Genomic DNA, 13,882 nt, shown 5'->3' with positions numbered 1-13,882 from the left:
CCCCCCCCCCCCCCCCCCCCCCCGTCTTCTTTTTCCTTGATCTCTAACCTCTCTTCCCACCCTCTCCACTGCTTCTGTCAGCTCCCTCTCTCTCCTCTTCTTCTCTCTCTCCCATCGGTGTCTGGTCCCGTTCTTTATTTCTCTCTCCTCTACCTCGCACTTCTCTATCTCTGACCTCAGTCTCTCTGCTCTATATTTCTATCCTCTGCCTCTAACTTCGCTATCTCCCTCTTCCACTGACCTCTCTCCTCTATCTCTGAACTCGCACTTCTCTCTTCTCTGTCTCCTTGATCCCTAACCTCCCGCTCTCTCCTATACCTCTTCATTTCTCTTTCCTCTTCCTCTCCTATAAACTCTGACCATCTTCTCACCTGTCTCTGACTTCCCTCTCCTCTATTTCTCTCTCCTTCATCTCTACCTCCCTCCTGCTGTCTTCTCTCTCTCATTTCCTTCCTTTATCTCTGACCTCTCACTGCTCCCCTCTATCTCCATTCTCTGTTCTCTCATCTTCCTCCAACCCCCACTATTCTCTGAATCTCTCTCTAGTTTCTCAGAACTTCTCCTATAAACTCTGACCATCTTCTCACCTGTCTCTGACTTCCCTCTCCTCTGTTTCTCTCTCCTGCTGTCTTCTCTCTCTCTCCTCTACCTCTGGCCTCTATCTCTCATTTCCTTCCTTTATCTCTGACCTCTCACTTCTCCCCTCTATCTCCATTCTCTGTTCTCTCTCTCATCTTCCTCCAACCCCCACTATTCTCTGAATCTCTCTCCTTCCTCTCCTCTTACTCTAATCTCCCTCCTCTACCTCCTTATTTCTCTCTCCACTATTCCTGATAACCCTCTCACTCTTCTGTCCTCCCCCTCTTCTCTAATCTTCCTCCCTCTCTCTGTCCTCTACTCTGACCACTGGTCATGACTGTCTTCTCTACCTTCTCCTCTATTTCTCTGCTTCCAACCTCTCTCTTATTCCTGATCACCCATTCTCTAATCTTCCTCCCTCCCACTCTCTTGTACCTCCTTGTCTTCTACATCTGACCTCCATATCTCTAACCTCCCTCCTTTATCTCTGACCTCTCTCTTCTCTATCACTGATCTCCGTGATCTCTAAAACACCTCTCTGTCTAATCTTCCTCCACCCCTCTCTTCTGTCTCCTCTATTGGTGACCACACCCTCTCTCTCTTCTCCCCAACCTCTGTTCTGTCTCTCCTCTTCATCTGACCTGTTATCTCCGATCTCGATCTCTCTTCTCTCTCCTTGATCTCTAACCTCCCTCTCCTTTCTCTCCACTTTCTCCATATCTCTGACCTCTCTCTTCTCTATCACTGATCTCCGTTTCTCTTCCCTATCTTTCTCTCCTTGATCTCTAAAACACCTCTGTCTAATCTTCCTCCACCCCTCTCTTCTACTCTCTCTCCCCTCTCGCCTCTAACTCTGCCATCCCTCTTTCTCTCCTTGATCTCTGACCTCTCTCGCTCCCAAAACTCCCTCTCTGTCTCCTCTATTGCTGACCACCCTCTCTTCTACTCTATTTCTCTCCCCTCTCGCCTGTAACTCTGCCATCCCTCTCTTTCTCTCCTTGATCTCTGACCTCCCTCGCTCCCGCTCCTCTTCCTCTGACCTCTATTTCTCTCCTATACCTCCTCATTTCTTCTCCACTACCTCACTGTTCTCAACTCTGACCATCCTCTCACCTATTTCTCTCCCCTCTACCTCGCTCTTCTGTCTCACCTCTCTCCTCTATTCCTGATAACCCTCTCACTCCTCTCTCTATCCTCCTCCCCCCTCTTCTTTATCTTACTCTCCTCTAACCTTCCTCCCTCCGCCTCACTTCTGTCTCTCTGAACTCCCTCTCTCACCTCTATCCATGACCTCATTCTCTCTTCTCTCCTCTTCATCGTACCTCCCTCTCGTTCTTCTCTTCTGCCTCCCTTTCCTCTCTCTGTCTCCTCTGTTTCTCTCTCCCCTATCTGACATACACCCCTCTTCTGTATCTCTCCCCTGACTTCCCTCTACTCTCTATCCTATTCCACTGACCTTTTTCTCTCTCTCCCCTCTCCTCTATTTCTCTCCTTGATCTCTAACCTCCACTGGCATCTCTCAATCTCCTCTCTTCTCTCTGTGACCTCTCTCGCTCCTCTGACTGCCCTCTCCACCTTCTTCTCTCATCTCTCCTTACTCTGACCTCCTTATCTCCCTCTCCTTGATCGCTACCTCCTCCCTCTCTCCCCCCTCTTCTTGTCCTCTACCTCTGACCTCAATCTCTCACCTCCCCTCTATTTCTCTCTCGCTCCACTTTAACTCTGCCTTTTATTCTGACCACCCACTCACCTATCTCTCTCTCTCCTCTTCCACAGACCTCCCTCTTCTCTCTCGGACCCCCTCTCCTTCCTTCTATTTCTCTCCTTGATCTCTAACCTCCAGTGGCATCTCTCTTAATCTCCTCTCTTCTCTCTCTATGACCTCTCTCGCTCCTCTGACTGCCCTCTCCACCTTCTTCTCTCTTCTCTCCCTATCTCCCTCTCCTTGATCGCTACCTCCTCCCTCTCTCCCCCCTCTTCTTGTCCTCTACCTCTGACCTCAATCTCTCACCTCGCCTCTATTTCTCTCTCATCCTCTTCCAAACCCCACTCTTCTGTCTCTCTCGCTCCACTTTAACTCTGCCTTTTACTCTGACCACCCACTCACCTATATCTCTCTCTCCTCTTCCACAGACCTCCCTCTTCTCTCTCGGACCCCCTCTCCTTCCTCTAACATCCCTTTCATCTGTCTCTGAGTTGGCTCTCCTCCTCTCTGTCCTCCCTCTCTCTCACCTCTACCCCTGACCTTCCTCTCCTTCCTCTCTAACTTCCCTCTCTCTCCTCTTCCACAGACCCCTCTTACTCCTCTGTCTCTGACCTCCAGCTCTCTCCTCTCTCTCTCTGACCTCTGTCTTCTCTTCCTCCCACTCCTCTCCTCTGTTGCTGACCACCCTCTCACCTCTCTGCATGTGTCGGGGAGAGGAGAATGTGCCTGTGGATGTTCTGGTGTGTGCTGTGTTGTCAGAGAGGCGAGAGGGTTTGAGAGATCACAGAAGTTTCCTACCTGAGCAGCTGGCGGCATCTCAGCATTCGCTGTGTTTCTTGCAGGCCCTGGACCTGGAGCGGCTCCTCCTCCGAGGTTGTGACCATCTGGGATCGTCCCCTGAAAGGAAGCGTCTTCGGCGACCGAAGACCCATTGTCCTCTGCCTGGAAGAAGGTCCTCTTTGGTGTCCTGCTGCCCCTCGGACTGACGAAGGCTGCCGTGAGCCCAGCCCCGTGTTAGCAAATGCAGGCACCGAAGTAACTGAACTGTGACTGTAAGAACTCTTACCTGAGAGCCACGCTCACGGAGGAGAGAGGAGGAGAGGGCGTTCAAGCAGACACTGCCCTCCTCTCCCGGGACTGCGGTGCTGACACGGATGGTGGGGCCGCCCGGATGAGTGAGGCCTGGGTGGTGCGAGGCGTCTGCACAGGGCGTCCCTGCCCTTGACCTGCCTGGGTCCTCGGCCACGCGCCCCACTCCACGTCCGCAGTCTGCGGTGACCTGACCTGCAATGGGAGAAGCCACGTAAATGAACCGCTCCCTTGTTGGGGCTAACCCATCCGTCCACCCGGGCGGTGGCTCTTGTCTGCTGCTGAAATAAAATACAGTGTGAGAGAACGCTATGCTGTGGGTGTGAGAGATTTAATACGAAGGTACATCCAGCGTCTTACCTTAACAGAGTATTGGGGGGCTTGCAAAAGTGTCCCAGGCCAGCTTCCTCCCCTCTGGTTACATTTGCGGGGTCCACATGACCCAGGCTACCCTGAAATCGGGGTGAATGTCACTCATTTTGGGAGAAATAAAGTTCTAAGCTGCTGCATTAACAGTTACTCAAAACAAAATCCACACACAGGAGCACGGTGACCAAGCCACACGTGGGGAAAGATTCTCACAGTCACAGGTCACCTGCTCACCGTGTGCCCTGGGGACGACACCCGGCACCTTCCCTCGGCTCCTGTCGCCTGTCCCCCTCAGGCCTTACCTGTCGGATCTGCCCCCGAAATCTGGGGGCGTCCTCGGACGCCGGGAGGATGGCCTCCCCGATGGTGGCTGCGTGTTCACTGTTCCTGTGACTAGAGCCCATGGTACCTGAGACCCGGGGGTGGAGTGTGCTGTCCCTTCACGCTGAAAGGCGGTTCCGGGAACAGGCAGGCTTCCGGGCATTCCTTCCTGTCCTCAGGGGCAGGGCAGGGCAGGGGAGAAGGAAGTCCTCCGGAAACGCTGTGAGGAGAGGAAAACACGTTCCCGGAGAAGATGTGAACCATCACTCACCTACCCGCACGATCGGGAGGCGGCGGCTGTAATGGGCACAAAAAGAGAGATTTCTGTTTATTTTACAAACTGGAGGGGCATCCATCTTCCCAGGGACCTGAGCAGAGAAATGGACCCAATTAGTTGCAGCAAAAAGAGAGAAGGCGGCAAAGACACATTCATTGTTTCCTCTCAAAGCTGCAGCTTAACTATCTGTGTTTTTCCTAATGGGCTCCGGAGGGCAATTAGCATAACTCAGGGCTGGGCCTGGGGCCCCTCCCACAGGCAGGGCCCACCCAGCAGCCAGGTCAGCTGGGCCTCCCTGGCAGGTTCAAGTCCTGCCGGATACACAGGAGCCTCTTTGCCGCCCAAGGGGCTCCAGGAAGCCCCCCCCCCCAGCTAATAAATGTGGGGGACGCGAGCGGAGGTGCTCTCCCCTGGGCAAGTGGCTTAGAGTGAACACCCCCATGTTGGTACTTACGTGAGCGTAAGACAAAGAGGGGGAAGAAGGCGGAACACTTTGTACAGCAACATTCCCATCATGCCTGCTGAGTTTACCCATCCATTTACTCATCTACTCATCCGTCCACCCGGATATTTCATATGTAAATAGATTAAATGTGTATCTATACAATATACATACATATATGTGCTAAATAGAGATATAGACAGCTTGCCTATCTCTTTCACTCATCCATCCACACATACATTTAATATATAAATACTAAGCATGTGTATATATATGATATATACATACATGTACTAGAGATATAGAGAGCTTGCTTAACTCTTTCATCCACCCATCTATCTACACATACATTGGATATATAAATATATCATGCATATATATATATACACTATGCATAAATTATACTAAATAGACACATAGATTGCCTATCTCTTCTTTCATCCATCCATCATCCATCCACACGTTTAATATATACATATATTAAATGTGTATATACACCAGTGATGGCGAACCTTTTGAGCTCGGCGTGTCAGCATTTTGAAAAACCCTAACTTAACTCTGGTGCCGTGTCACATACAGAAATTTTTTGATCTTTGCAACCATAGTAAAACAAAGACATATTTTTGATATTTATTTTATATATTTAAATGCCATTCAACAAAGAAAAATCAACCAAAAAAATGAGTTCGTGTGTCCCCTCTGACCCGCATGTCATAGGTTCGCCATCACTGATATACACAATATATACATATATGTACTAGAGATAGCTTGCCTATCTCTTCTTTCATCCACCCATCTATCCACACAAACATTGAATAAACATATCAAGTATGCATATATATATATATATATAATGCATAAATTGTATTAAATAGACAGACACATCGATTGCCTGTCTCTTCTTTCATCCATCCATCCACCCACACACACATGTAATATATATCAACTACGCATGTATTTACACTATGCATATGTGTACCAGACAGAGATGGAGACAGACAGCCTGTTACCAGGCACCGTGCTGGACACGAGGGACTTGTGTGTGGACAGCACAGCCACAGCCATGGGAACCGGGGAACTGGACAGAACATGCAGTGAGGGCTCACCTACCTGCCCCCCGTGCCCACTGTGACCCCCTGGAGGGGAGGTGTCCGATCGATGATTCTCATCGTTGATGTTTCTGTTTCTCTCTCTCCCTCTCTGAAATCAATAATATATATGTGTGTGTGTGTGTGTGTGTGTGTGTGTGTGTGTATAGATAGATAAATAGGTAGATAGGTAGATAAAGAAATATAAATCAATAATATATATATGTGTGTGTGTGTGTGTGTGTGTGTGTATGTATGTATAGATAGATAGATAGATAGATAAAGAAATATAACTGTGGAACAAGGCAGAAGGAGACCGCCCAAGCCACTTCAAGTCCTGACTTTCATGGGAAGAGCCGGGTCCCCGAAGCTGCCAGCTGCCTTAAGGGTGAGTGAGCGGAAGGTGGGTGCCTGCCTTCACCTCCCAGAACCACATGAGCACCTGTCGCTGCTTTCAGCTCCGCTCCGAACGCTGCAAGGGACAGCTTTCCCGGTGGGAACCTCCCCTGCAGCTCTAGTTCAATTCCATTTCCACGCTGGCCACCTGCACCTATCAGAGAAGATGGGGGGCAAGGAGAAGACGCGGGCTGTCCCCCAACCACCGTGCCATCTCACTGTGGCCGTCTCTCTGCTATCGCCGTCCCCTTATCCTCTTTGATAATGTTACTCTCACATTTTTTATTTTTTGTTAAGCCTCACCAAGGGTATTTTTCCATTGGTTTTTAGAGGTCGTGGAAGAGATGGGGGGGGCGGGGGAGAGAGAGAGAGAGACACTGATGTGAGAGAGACACATCGATTAGTTGCCTCCCTCATGTGACAGGGGCTGGGGATCGAGCCTGCAACCGAGGTACATGCTCTTGACTGCAATCGAACCCGGGACCCTTCAGTCTGTGGGCCGACGCTCTAGCCACTGAGCCAAACCGGCGAGGGTGATAATGTTACCCTTTATGTGAAATACTCATTAACACCCTCAACCCACCACGACCTGGGAATGGCTTCTCTCTCAGTCTTATGGTCTCAGGGTGTCTGTGGGGATTACATTGTCTTTCCTGTTGCCTGCTGATACTTTCCTGGCTTCATTTTCAAGAGTTTTATTATTAGGATTACTTTTTGAAAGCGCCCGTGTGATCCCGGGGACGGAATGGAATGGTACTGTCAGAAAGCGTGATGGATCGGAGGAGGAGGTTGCCATGGAAACCACTTCGGTTCTGATGATGGGCGATGATGGTGCGCCTTCGGGGAAAAACTCGGAAGGATAAGGGCACCTGATGCTTTTGGCGACAGAGATTGCAAAGGACCGAGAGCTGAGTTTCCAAACCGCACGGTAGGTAAACCTTCGCGTTCCTCTCCTGCAACACCCACCCTGTTACATCTGTGCCCGGCTGGCGTGGCTCAGTGGAGCCTCCTTTTGACTCTATAGAGACAACTGCTCAGTAAAACAAGCCACAAGAAAAACGGCTTGTTCGACGAGGGCTAAAAACACACCAGGGCCAGACTGTGTCTTAGAGATTTTTAGAAAGATGCCCGGCCGGCGTGGCTCAGTGGTTGAGTGTGGACTATGAACAAGCATAGACCTCTATACACTCATCACAAATTAGGCTCTGGGCTTAAACGTAAGACCTGAAACCATAAAGCTCCTAGGAGAAAACATCAGCAGCAAATTCTGTGACGTGGGTCTTTGCAGTATTTTCTTTTGATATGTCTCCCTGGGCAGACGGCAGAACATAAGCAGATGGGACTCCATCAGACGCAGCAGCGTTCGCAGAGTGCAGGAAACCGTCACCGACACACGACAGCAACCTCGCTGTCCATCGGAGACAACTGGATAAAGATGGACACATATACGCAGAGGAACGTGACTTGGCCATAAAAGAGGAATGAAATCTTTCTTACCATCGTGGCAACATGGCGGACCGAGCGGCTGTTGCGCTCGGGGAAATCAGTCCGTCAGAGACAGGCAGACACACCTCGGAGGTGCTGGGCTTGGGCTCCAGGTCACGGCCACAACGTGAGGGCCCCAGTGAAGTGAGTCGCAGTCCTGTCGCTGGTGGGCCGTCTTGCCTTCAATTTGTGTAAAAAAAAAAACAACCCACAGCATCTGTAAAATACAACAAAGTGAAGCACCATCAGACGAGGTAGGCCTTGTACCGTCGGGCCTCACTTATGTGTCTAACCCAGAAAAGCAACACAAACGAACAAACAAAATGGAAACAGTCTCGTGGGCACAGTGGACACTCAGAGGGCTGCCCAGGGGGTGAATATGGTGAAGGGGGGAAGGAGAGGTACAAACTTCCAGTTAGAAGGTCAGTCATGGGGCTGTGCCCGGCCGGTGTGGCTCAGTGGTTGAGCATCAACCTAGGAACCAGAAGGTCAGGGTTCGATTCCCGGTCAGGGCATATGCCCGGGTTGAGGCTTGAACGTAGGGGGCGTGCAGGAGGCAGCCGATCCATGATCCTCTCTCCTCATTGATGTTTCTATCTCTCCCTCCCTCTCTTTTCCTCTCTGAAATCAATAAAAAATATATTTAAAAAATTATCACACGGGCCAGGCTCTTGGGCCATTCTCAAAGCCTGCCCTGGTTCCGATGCTGGGACAGAGTGGGGGAAAGGCGTCGCCCAAGCCAGCAAAGAAAAGACAAGAGATCAAAAAAGATCTGTTGGAAGATGGTACATACACGAGCCCCAGGGCATTTCAAATATTGATACTTGTCTACATATTTAATCTGTATGAGGTCTTGAGACGCTGGGCACGGAATGTGATGCTAACCTATGGGGCTCCGTGCTAAGACCATCAAAGCCATCGAAGAAACAGAGAAGGCGAGGGGTGGAGGGAGCCTATGGAAACGACCAAATAATCCAGCGCCTGAGGCAGCCCACGTGACTGAACTCAGAGAATGACGGGTTCGAGGGGGGCCCTGGACAGCCTGCGTCTTGGTTTCACAGAGAGAACGCTGAGACGTAGGGCTGGTCCCCGGCGTGTCCGAGTTGCCCGGAAAAGCCTATCTTTGGGGCTAGAACGTTGGCGCTTTCAAGTGAGATGAGCAAACAGTGGTTTGCCAAAATGACAGAATATTTTCTTAATTGGTTTCAGAGAGGAAGGGAGAGGGAGAGAGAGAGAGAAACATCAATGATGAGAGAATCATGGATCGGCTGCCTCCTGCACGCCCCCTACTGGGGATGGAGCCCGCAACCCGGGCATGTGCCCTTGACCGGAATCGAACCCGGGACCCTTCAGTCCGCAGGCCAATGCTCTATCCACTGAGCCACACCGGCCAGGGCCACATCCCTTGTTTACATCAGAGCAAAGCACATATGAAACTCGAGACGGCAAATGTTCGCAATGATGGGAGAAAGGGAGCGTAACCCGCACATCACACCCCCCACCTTTAAGGACGTGTCCGGGCTTCCTGCAGGCGTCTGTCTACACAGCCAGATCCTGGGGGTACCTTCTCGCTCTCCTGTTCCCCCAGGTCCCAGGGGCGGGACGGGGGGAGTGTATGAGGAGCAGCTGCTACAACATCAGCCTCAAAAAAGCCAAAAGCCCTGGCCCGGCTGGTTTCTTTACATCCTTCCACCAAGTTTTTCTGATTCTGAAACGCATCTCACACACGTGTCGTTCTCGTGTCTGCGGCTCCTTAACGGCTCAGGGACCGCGCTGGAGACGGTGTCAGGTCACTACTGTCCACGCGTGAATGCACAGCCCCTCCCAGCGGACGGGCTCCCCGTTCAAGGGGATGAGAAACATGGCCCCTAACAAGCACAGCTGAGCGAGCGGGGCAGGTGCCTGGGGGACACAGGTGTCAGCCTCAGGGGCCGCAGGTGTGCAAACCTCCCACCTGCAGACCTGAGACTCTGCCTCCTCATTTCCAGGAAGCTGCCCTGGGGGGTCACTGCCAAGGTCGAGGCAACCAGGTGGAGGCCTTCGCACAGCCCAAGGCATGATGGGAGGATTGCATGGGGGAACTCAGCTCTGACTCTCGAAGGCAGCGCCGTCTGGGTAAACATAAATTCTGGCCCTGGCTGGTTTGGCTCATTGGACAGAGCATCAGCCTGCGGACTGAAGGGTCCTGGGTTCGATTCCCGGTCAGGGCACATGCCCGGGTTGTGGGCTCGATCCTCAGTACAGGGCGTGCAGGAGGCAGTTGATTAATGGTTCTCATCATTGATGTTTCTCTCTCTCTCTCCTCCTCTGTGAAATCAATCCTACATCATAAAAGGCTAATATGCAAATCAACCGAATGGCAGACCGACTGGTCGCTATGACGCGCACTGACCACCAGGGGGCAGACGCTCAATGCAGGAGCTTCCCCTGGTGGTCAGTGCTCTCACAGGGGGAGCGACGCTCAGCCAGAAGCCCTGAGCCAGGCTCATGGCTGGCGAGCGCAGTGGCAGCGGCGTTGGTGGCGGGAGCCTCTCCCCGCTCCACAGCAGCACTAAGAATGTCTGACATCCCCCGAGGGCTCCCGGACTGCGAGAGGGCCAGGCTGGGCTGAGGACACCCTGCCCCCACCCCCCGCCCCGAGTGCATGAATTTCGTGCACCAGGCCTCTAGTAAAAATATATTTAAAAAATAATAATAAAAATAAATTCCGTCGGAGCCTGGGAGGTGTTTCTGAAGCTCAGATTCAGGGGCATCCCCAGAAACAATCCTGTCAACCACGAACCCCCCTCACTGAGCAGTTCCTCATGGTATCTGGCATTCATCCGTCACCCTGTAATTATCCTATTAATCCAAATTAATCCTTATCTCAGGCTTCCCATCCACAGTGTGAAGGGAACAATCACTCGGGGCTGAGAGGGAGGGCATGTGGTGAGCACAGACATTGTGGGTTTTGGCAGCAAGAAAGAAACACCGGTTTGATACGTGTATCGGAACAAAGATGCGTGAGTGCTGTCTGGGAGATGTGATGAACGACAGTTCCTGCAAGTCTCAGAAGCGTGGACCAAAAAGGGGCCACGTGTCAACCCCACGTGCTCAGGGGAGGCCTGCATGGCGGTGTTGCAAACTCGGAGACCTAAAGTCACCCCAAAGGATGTTCTGGAATTAAAACTTGAACTAAAAGCAGTTTATGACGGTAGGCACGTCCTAGGCCGGTGTCTTCCCTGACCAAGGTCAGTCTGGACCCGAACTGAGCCTATATCCTCTTTGTGCATCTAGGATAACACACCTGTGAAATGTCCGGGCAACCTGTAACTTCCCTTTTTCCGGACCCCTCGGGGCACAACCAAATGCGCCCATGCCCGGACAGAGACCACAATCCCCTCCTTGTTGTTATCATGTTAACTGTTGACTGTGAGCGATCCTGCACCCACCCAAGTAAAAGATGTGTGTGTCTGTCATTTTAATTCCTATCCAATCCCAGAGGTTTCCCTGCTTTGACAGAAAGAGCCGCAAAAAATGGAAAACAGTGGTAACCCCTATTTCAGATGAGAATGAAATGAAAGCGATGCATTTACTCACGGCAATGTAAACTGGCAACGTCTTTTAAAGCTGGACATGCTTTTAAATTATAACAATGCTCCATTTTTTAAAAAAATATATATTTTTATTGCTTTCAGAAAAGAAGGGAAAGGGAGAGAGAGAGAAACACCCATGATGAGAATCATCGATTGGCTGCCTCCTGCACGCCCCCTACTGGGGATCGAGCCCACAACCCGGGCATGTGCCCTGACCGGGATTCAAACCTGTGACCTCCTGGTTCATAGATCCACGCTCAACCCCTGAGCCACGTCGGCCGGGCTTACTTGCTCATTCACTATGGAAGTTGGCCCTGGCCACGGAAGATGCTGTTTTCATCGAGATGTTCATTCCAGCATCACTCGAAATAGCGGAGAAGTTTAAAACAGCCTGCATGTCCAACAAGCTCCTTAAGGCCAGGAACATCCATTTACCTGCGACATCATGAAGCCGCTCGGAGCGATAATTAAGACTGCGGAGCAATAAGGACAACGGCCGGCGCGGGGATAGGAGGGAGGCGGGGCATCACGTCGCGTCTACTCGCGCTCACACGTGTGAAATATTTATGGAGAGAAGACGCGGAAAATGAATAATTAAGCTGTTATGGGACGGAGAAGCGGTGGATTTTTCCCTTTTTATTTTCCTTCCATTATTGATACAGTACAGCTGTATGTGCCGCGACTACTTTAAAAGATTGGCCAGTCTTTCTGTTATTTAGAAGGAAAACGACAGCTCCCGGGCTTCTTACATGCACACAGGGTCCTGTTGTAAATCTGCTCTCACCGTCTCTGACAATTTAAAGTAGAATCTAGCCCTCGCTTTTCAGCGTGCAGTACTATTAAGAAAAAAATTTTTTTAATATATATTTTTTATTGATTTCAGAGAGGAAGGGAGAGGGAGCGAGAGAAACATCCATGATGAGAGAGAATCATGGGGCTGCCTCCCTCGGAGCGATAATTAAGACTGCGGAGCAATAAGGACAACGGCCGGCGCGGGGATAGGAGGGAGGCGGGGCATCACGTCGCGTCTACTCGCGCTCACACGTGTGAAATATTTATGGAGAGAAGACGCGGAAAATGAATAATTAAGCTGTTATGGGACGGAGAAGCGGTGGATTTTTCCCTTTTTATTTTCCTTCCATTATTGATACAGTACAGCTGTATGTGCCGCGACTACTTTAAAAGATTGGCCAGTCTTTCTGTTATTTAGAAGGAAAACGACAGCTCCCGGGCTTCTTACATGCACACAGGGTCCTGTTGTAAATCTGCTCTCACCGTCTCTGACAATTTAAAGTAGAATCTAGCCCTCGCTTTTCAGCGTGCAGTACTATTAAGAAAAAAATTTTTTTAATATATATTTTTTATTGATTTCAGAGAGGAAGGGAGAGGGAGCGAGAGAAACATCCATGATGAGAGAGAATCATGGATCGGCTGCCTCCTGCACACCCCCTACTGGGGATCGAGCCCGCAACCCAGGCATGTGCCCTGACTGGGAATCGAACCTCGAACTCCTGGTTCATAGGTCAATGCTCAACCCCTGAGCCATGCGGGCCAGGCCTTTAGAAATCTGAGGCCAAGGCCGGTCTTGCTCTCGGAAACCTGTGGGTGCTGAGCCTCAGGCCGCGGGCGGGCTGCAGGGTGCAGATGCAGGCCTCTCGGGTGGGTACGCCCCTTTGTCCCCCAACTCTCTCTTCCCCACAAAGCCATGGACTTTCCACCGCAGATGGGGGAGCAAGTTGGCTCCTGTTTTTGTTTCTTCATAGTCCTTTGCTGATAGCCCGAGGGTTACGCCCCCCAGTCCTTTGTGGCTTACGATTCTGAAGATAAAAAGCTTCTATCTTCCAACTCCCAAAGCATCCCCTTTCAAAGTCCATCTTCAGACTCAAAAGCCTAGAACCGACTTTTATTTTCTGGTCTCTGCTGCCACAACTCAGCAAAGGCGCCTTCGGAGGCTGTTTTCAACCAAGAAGAGCCCGGAGCTTAAAATCAATGAGCTGGGATGAAGACACGCCATAAAAAGGAATCACCCGCCCGGCCGTGGCTCCGTGGCTGAGCGTCGACCTGTGAACCTGGAGGTCATGGTTCCGTTCCCGGTCAGGGCACAGGCCCGGGTTGTGGGCTCCATCCCCAGTGTGGGGCGTGCAGGAGGCGGCCGATCCGTGATTCCCTCTCCTCGTTGATGTTTCTCTCTCCCTCTCCCATCCTCCCTTCCTCTCAGGGTGTCTCCTAATCTCACTGAAGGGTGTGACTGGGGCAAAAACTCCCTCAGACCTCAAATCTATGCCTGTTTCCTCATTAAAAAATTTTTTTTCACTTATTTCCAAATTATACACCTATTTTTCTTGCTTCAAATGACAACAGAGCAAAATGTTTTTATATTTAAAAAAAAATTATTACCAATGGACACAGACACTAGGGGGGTGAGGGCATGTGCTGGGGGGTGGGAGTGGCCAGGGAGAGGTCAATGGGGGGGAAAGGAGACATATGTAATACTTTAATCCATAAAGAATTTTTTTTTAAATTGCTCTTTAGAGAGAGGAAGAGAGGGACTAAAGG

At 50.8% G+C, this 13,882-nt stretch overlaps 1 long non-coding RNA gene across 1 annotated transcript in view; it reads left to right on the top strand.

The window, feature by feature from the left end:
• The window catches only part of LOC106727334, a 109,248-nt gene extending 106,050 nt beyond the window's left edge, over positions 1-3,198 (top strand). The window contains exon 4 of the long non-coding RNA XR_001363500.1: positions 3,127-3,198. This is a non-coding gene — a long non-coding RNA (uncharacterized LOC106727334). The remainder of the gene's footprint in view (positions 1-3,126) is intronic.
• Positions 3,199-13,882: the final 10,684 nt, after the last annotated feature.

This window comes from Myotis brandtii, unplaced genomic scaffold (genome assembly GCF_000412655.1).
Source record: "Myotis brandtii unplaced genomic scaffold, ASM41265v1 scaffold409, whole genome shotgun sequence".
NCBI lineage: Eukaryota > Metazoa > Chordata > Mammalia > Chiroptera > Vespertilionidae > Myotis > Myotis brandtii.
Note: the sequence above shows the minus strand (reverse complement) of the source record. Positions and strands in the feature narration are given on the sequence as shown.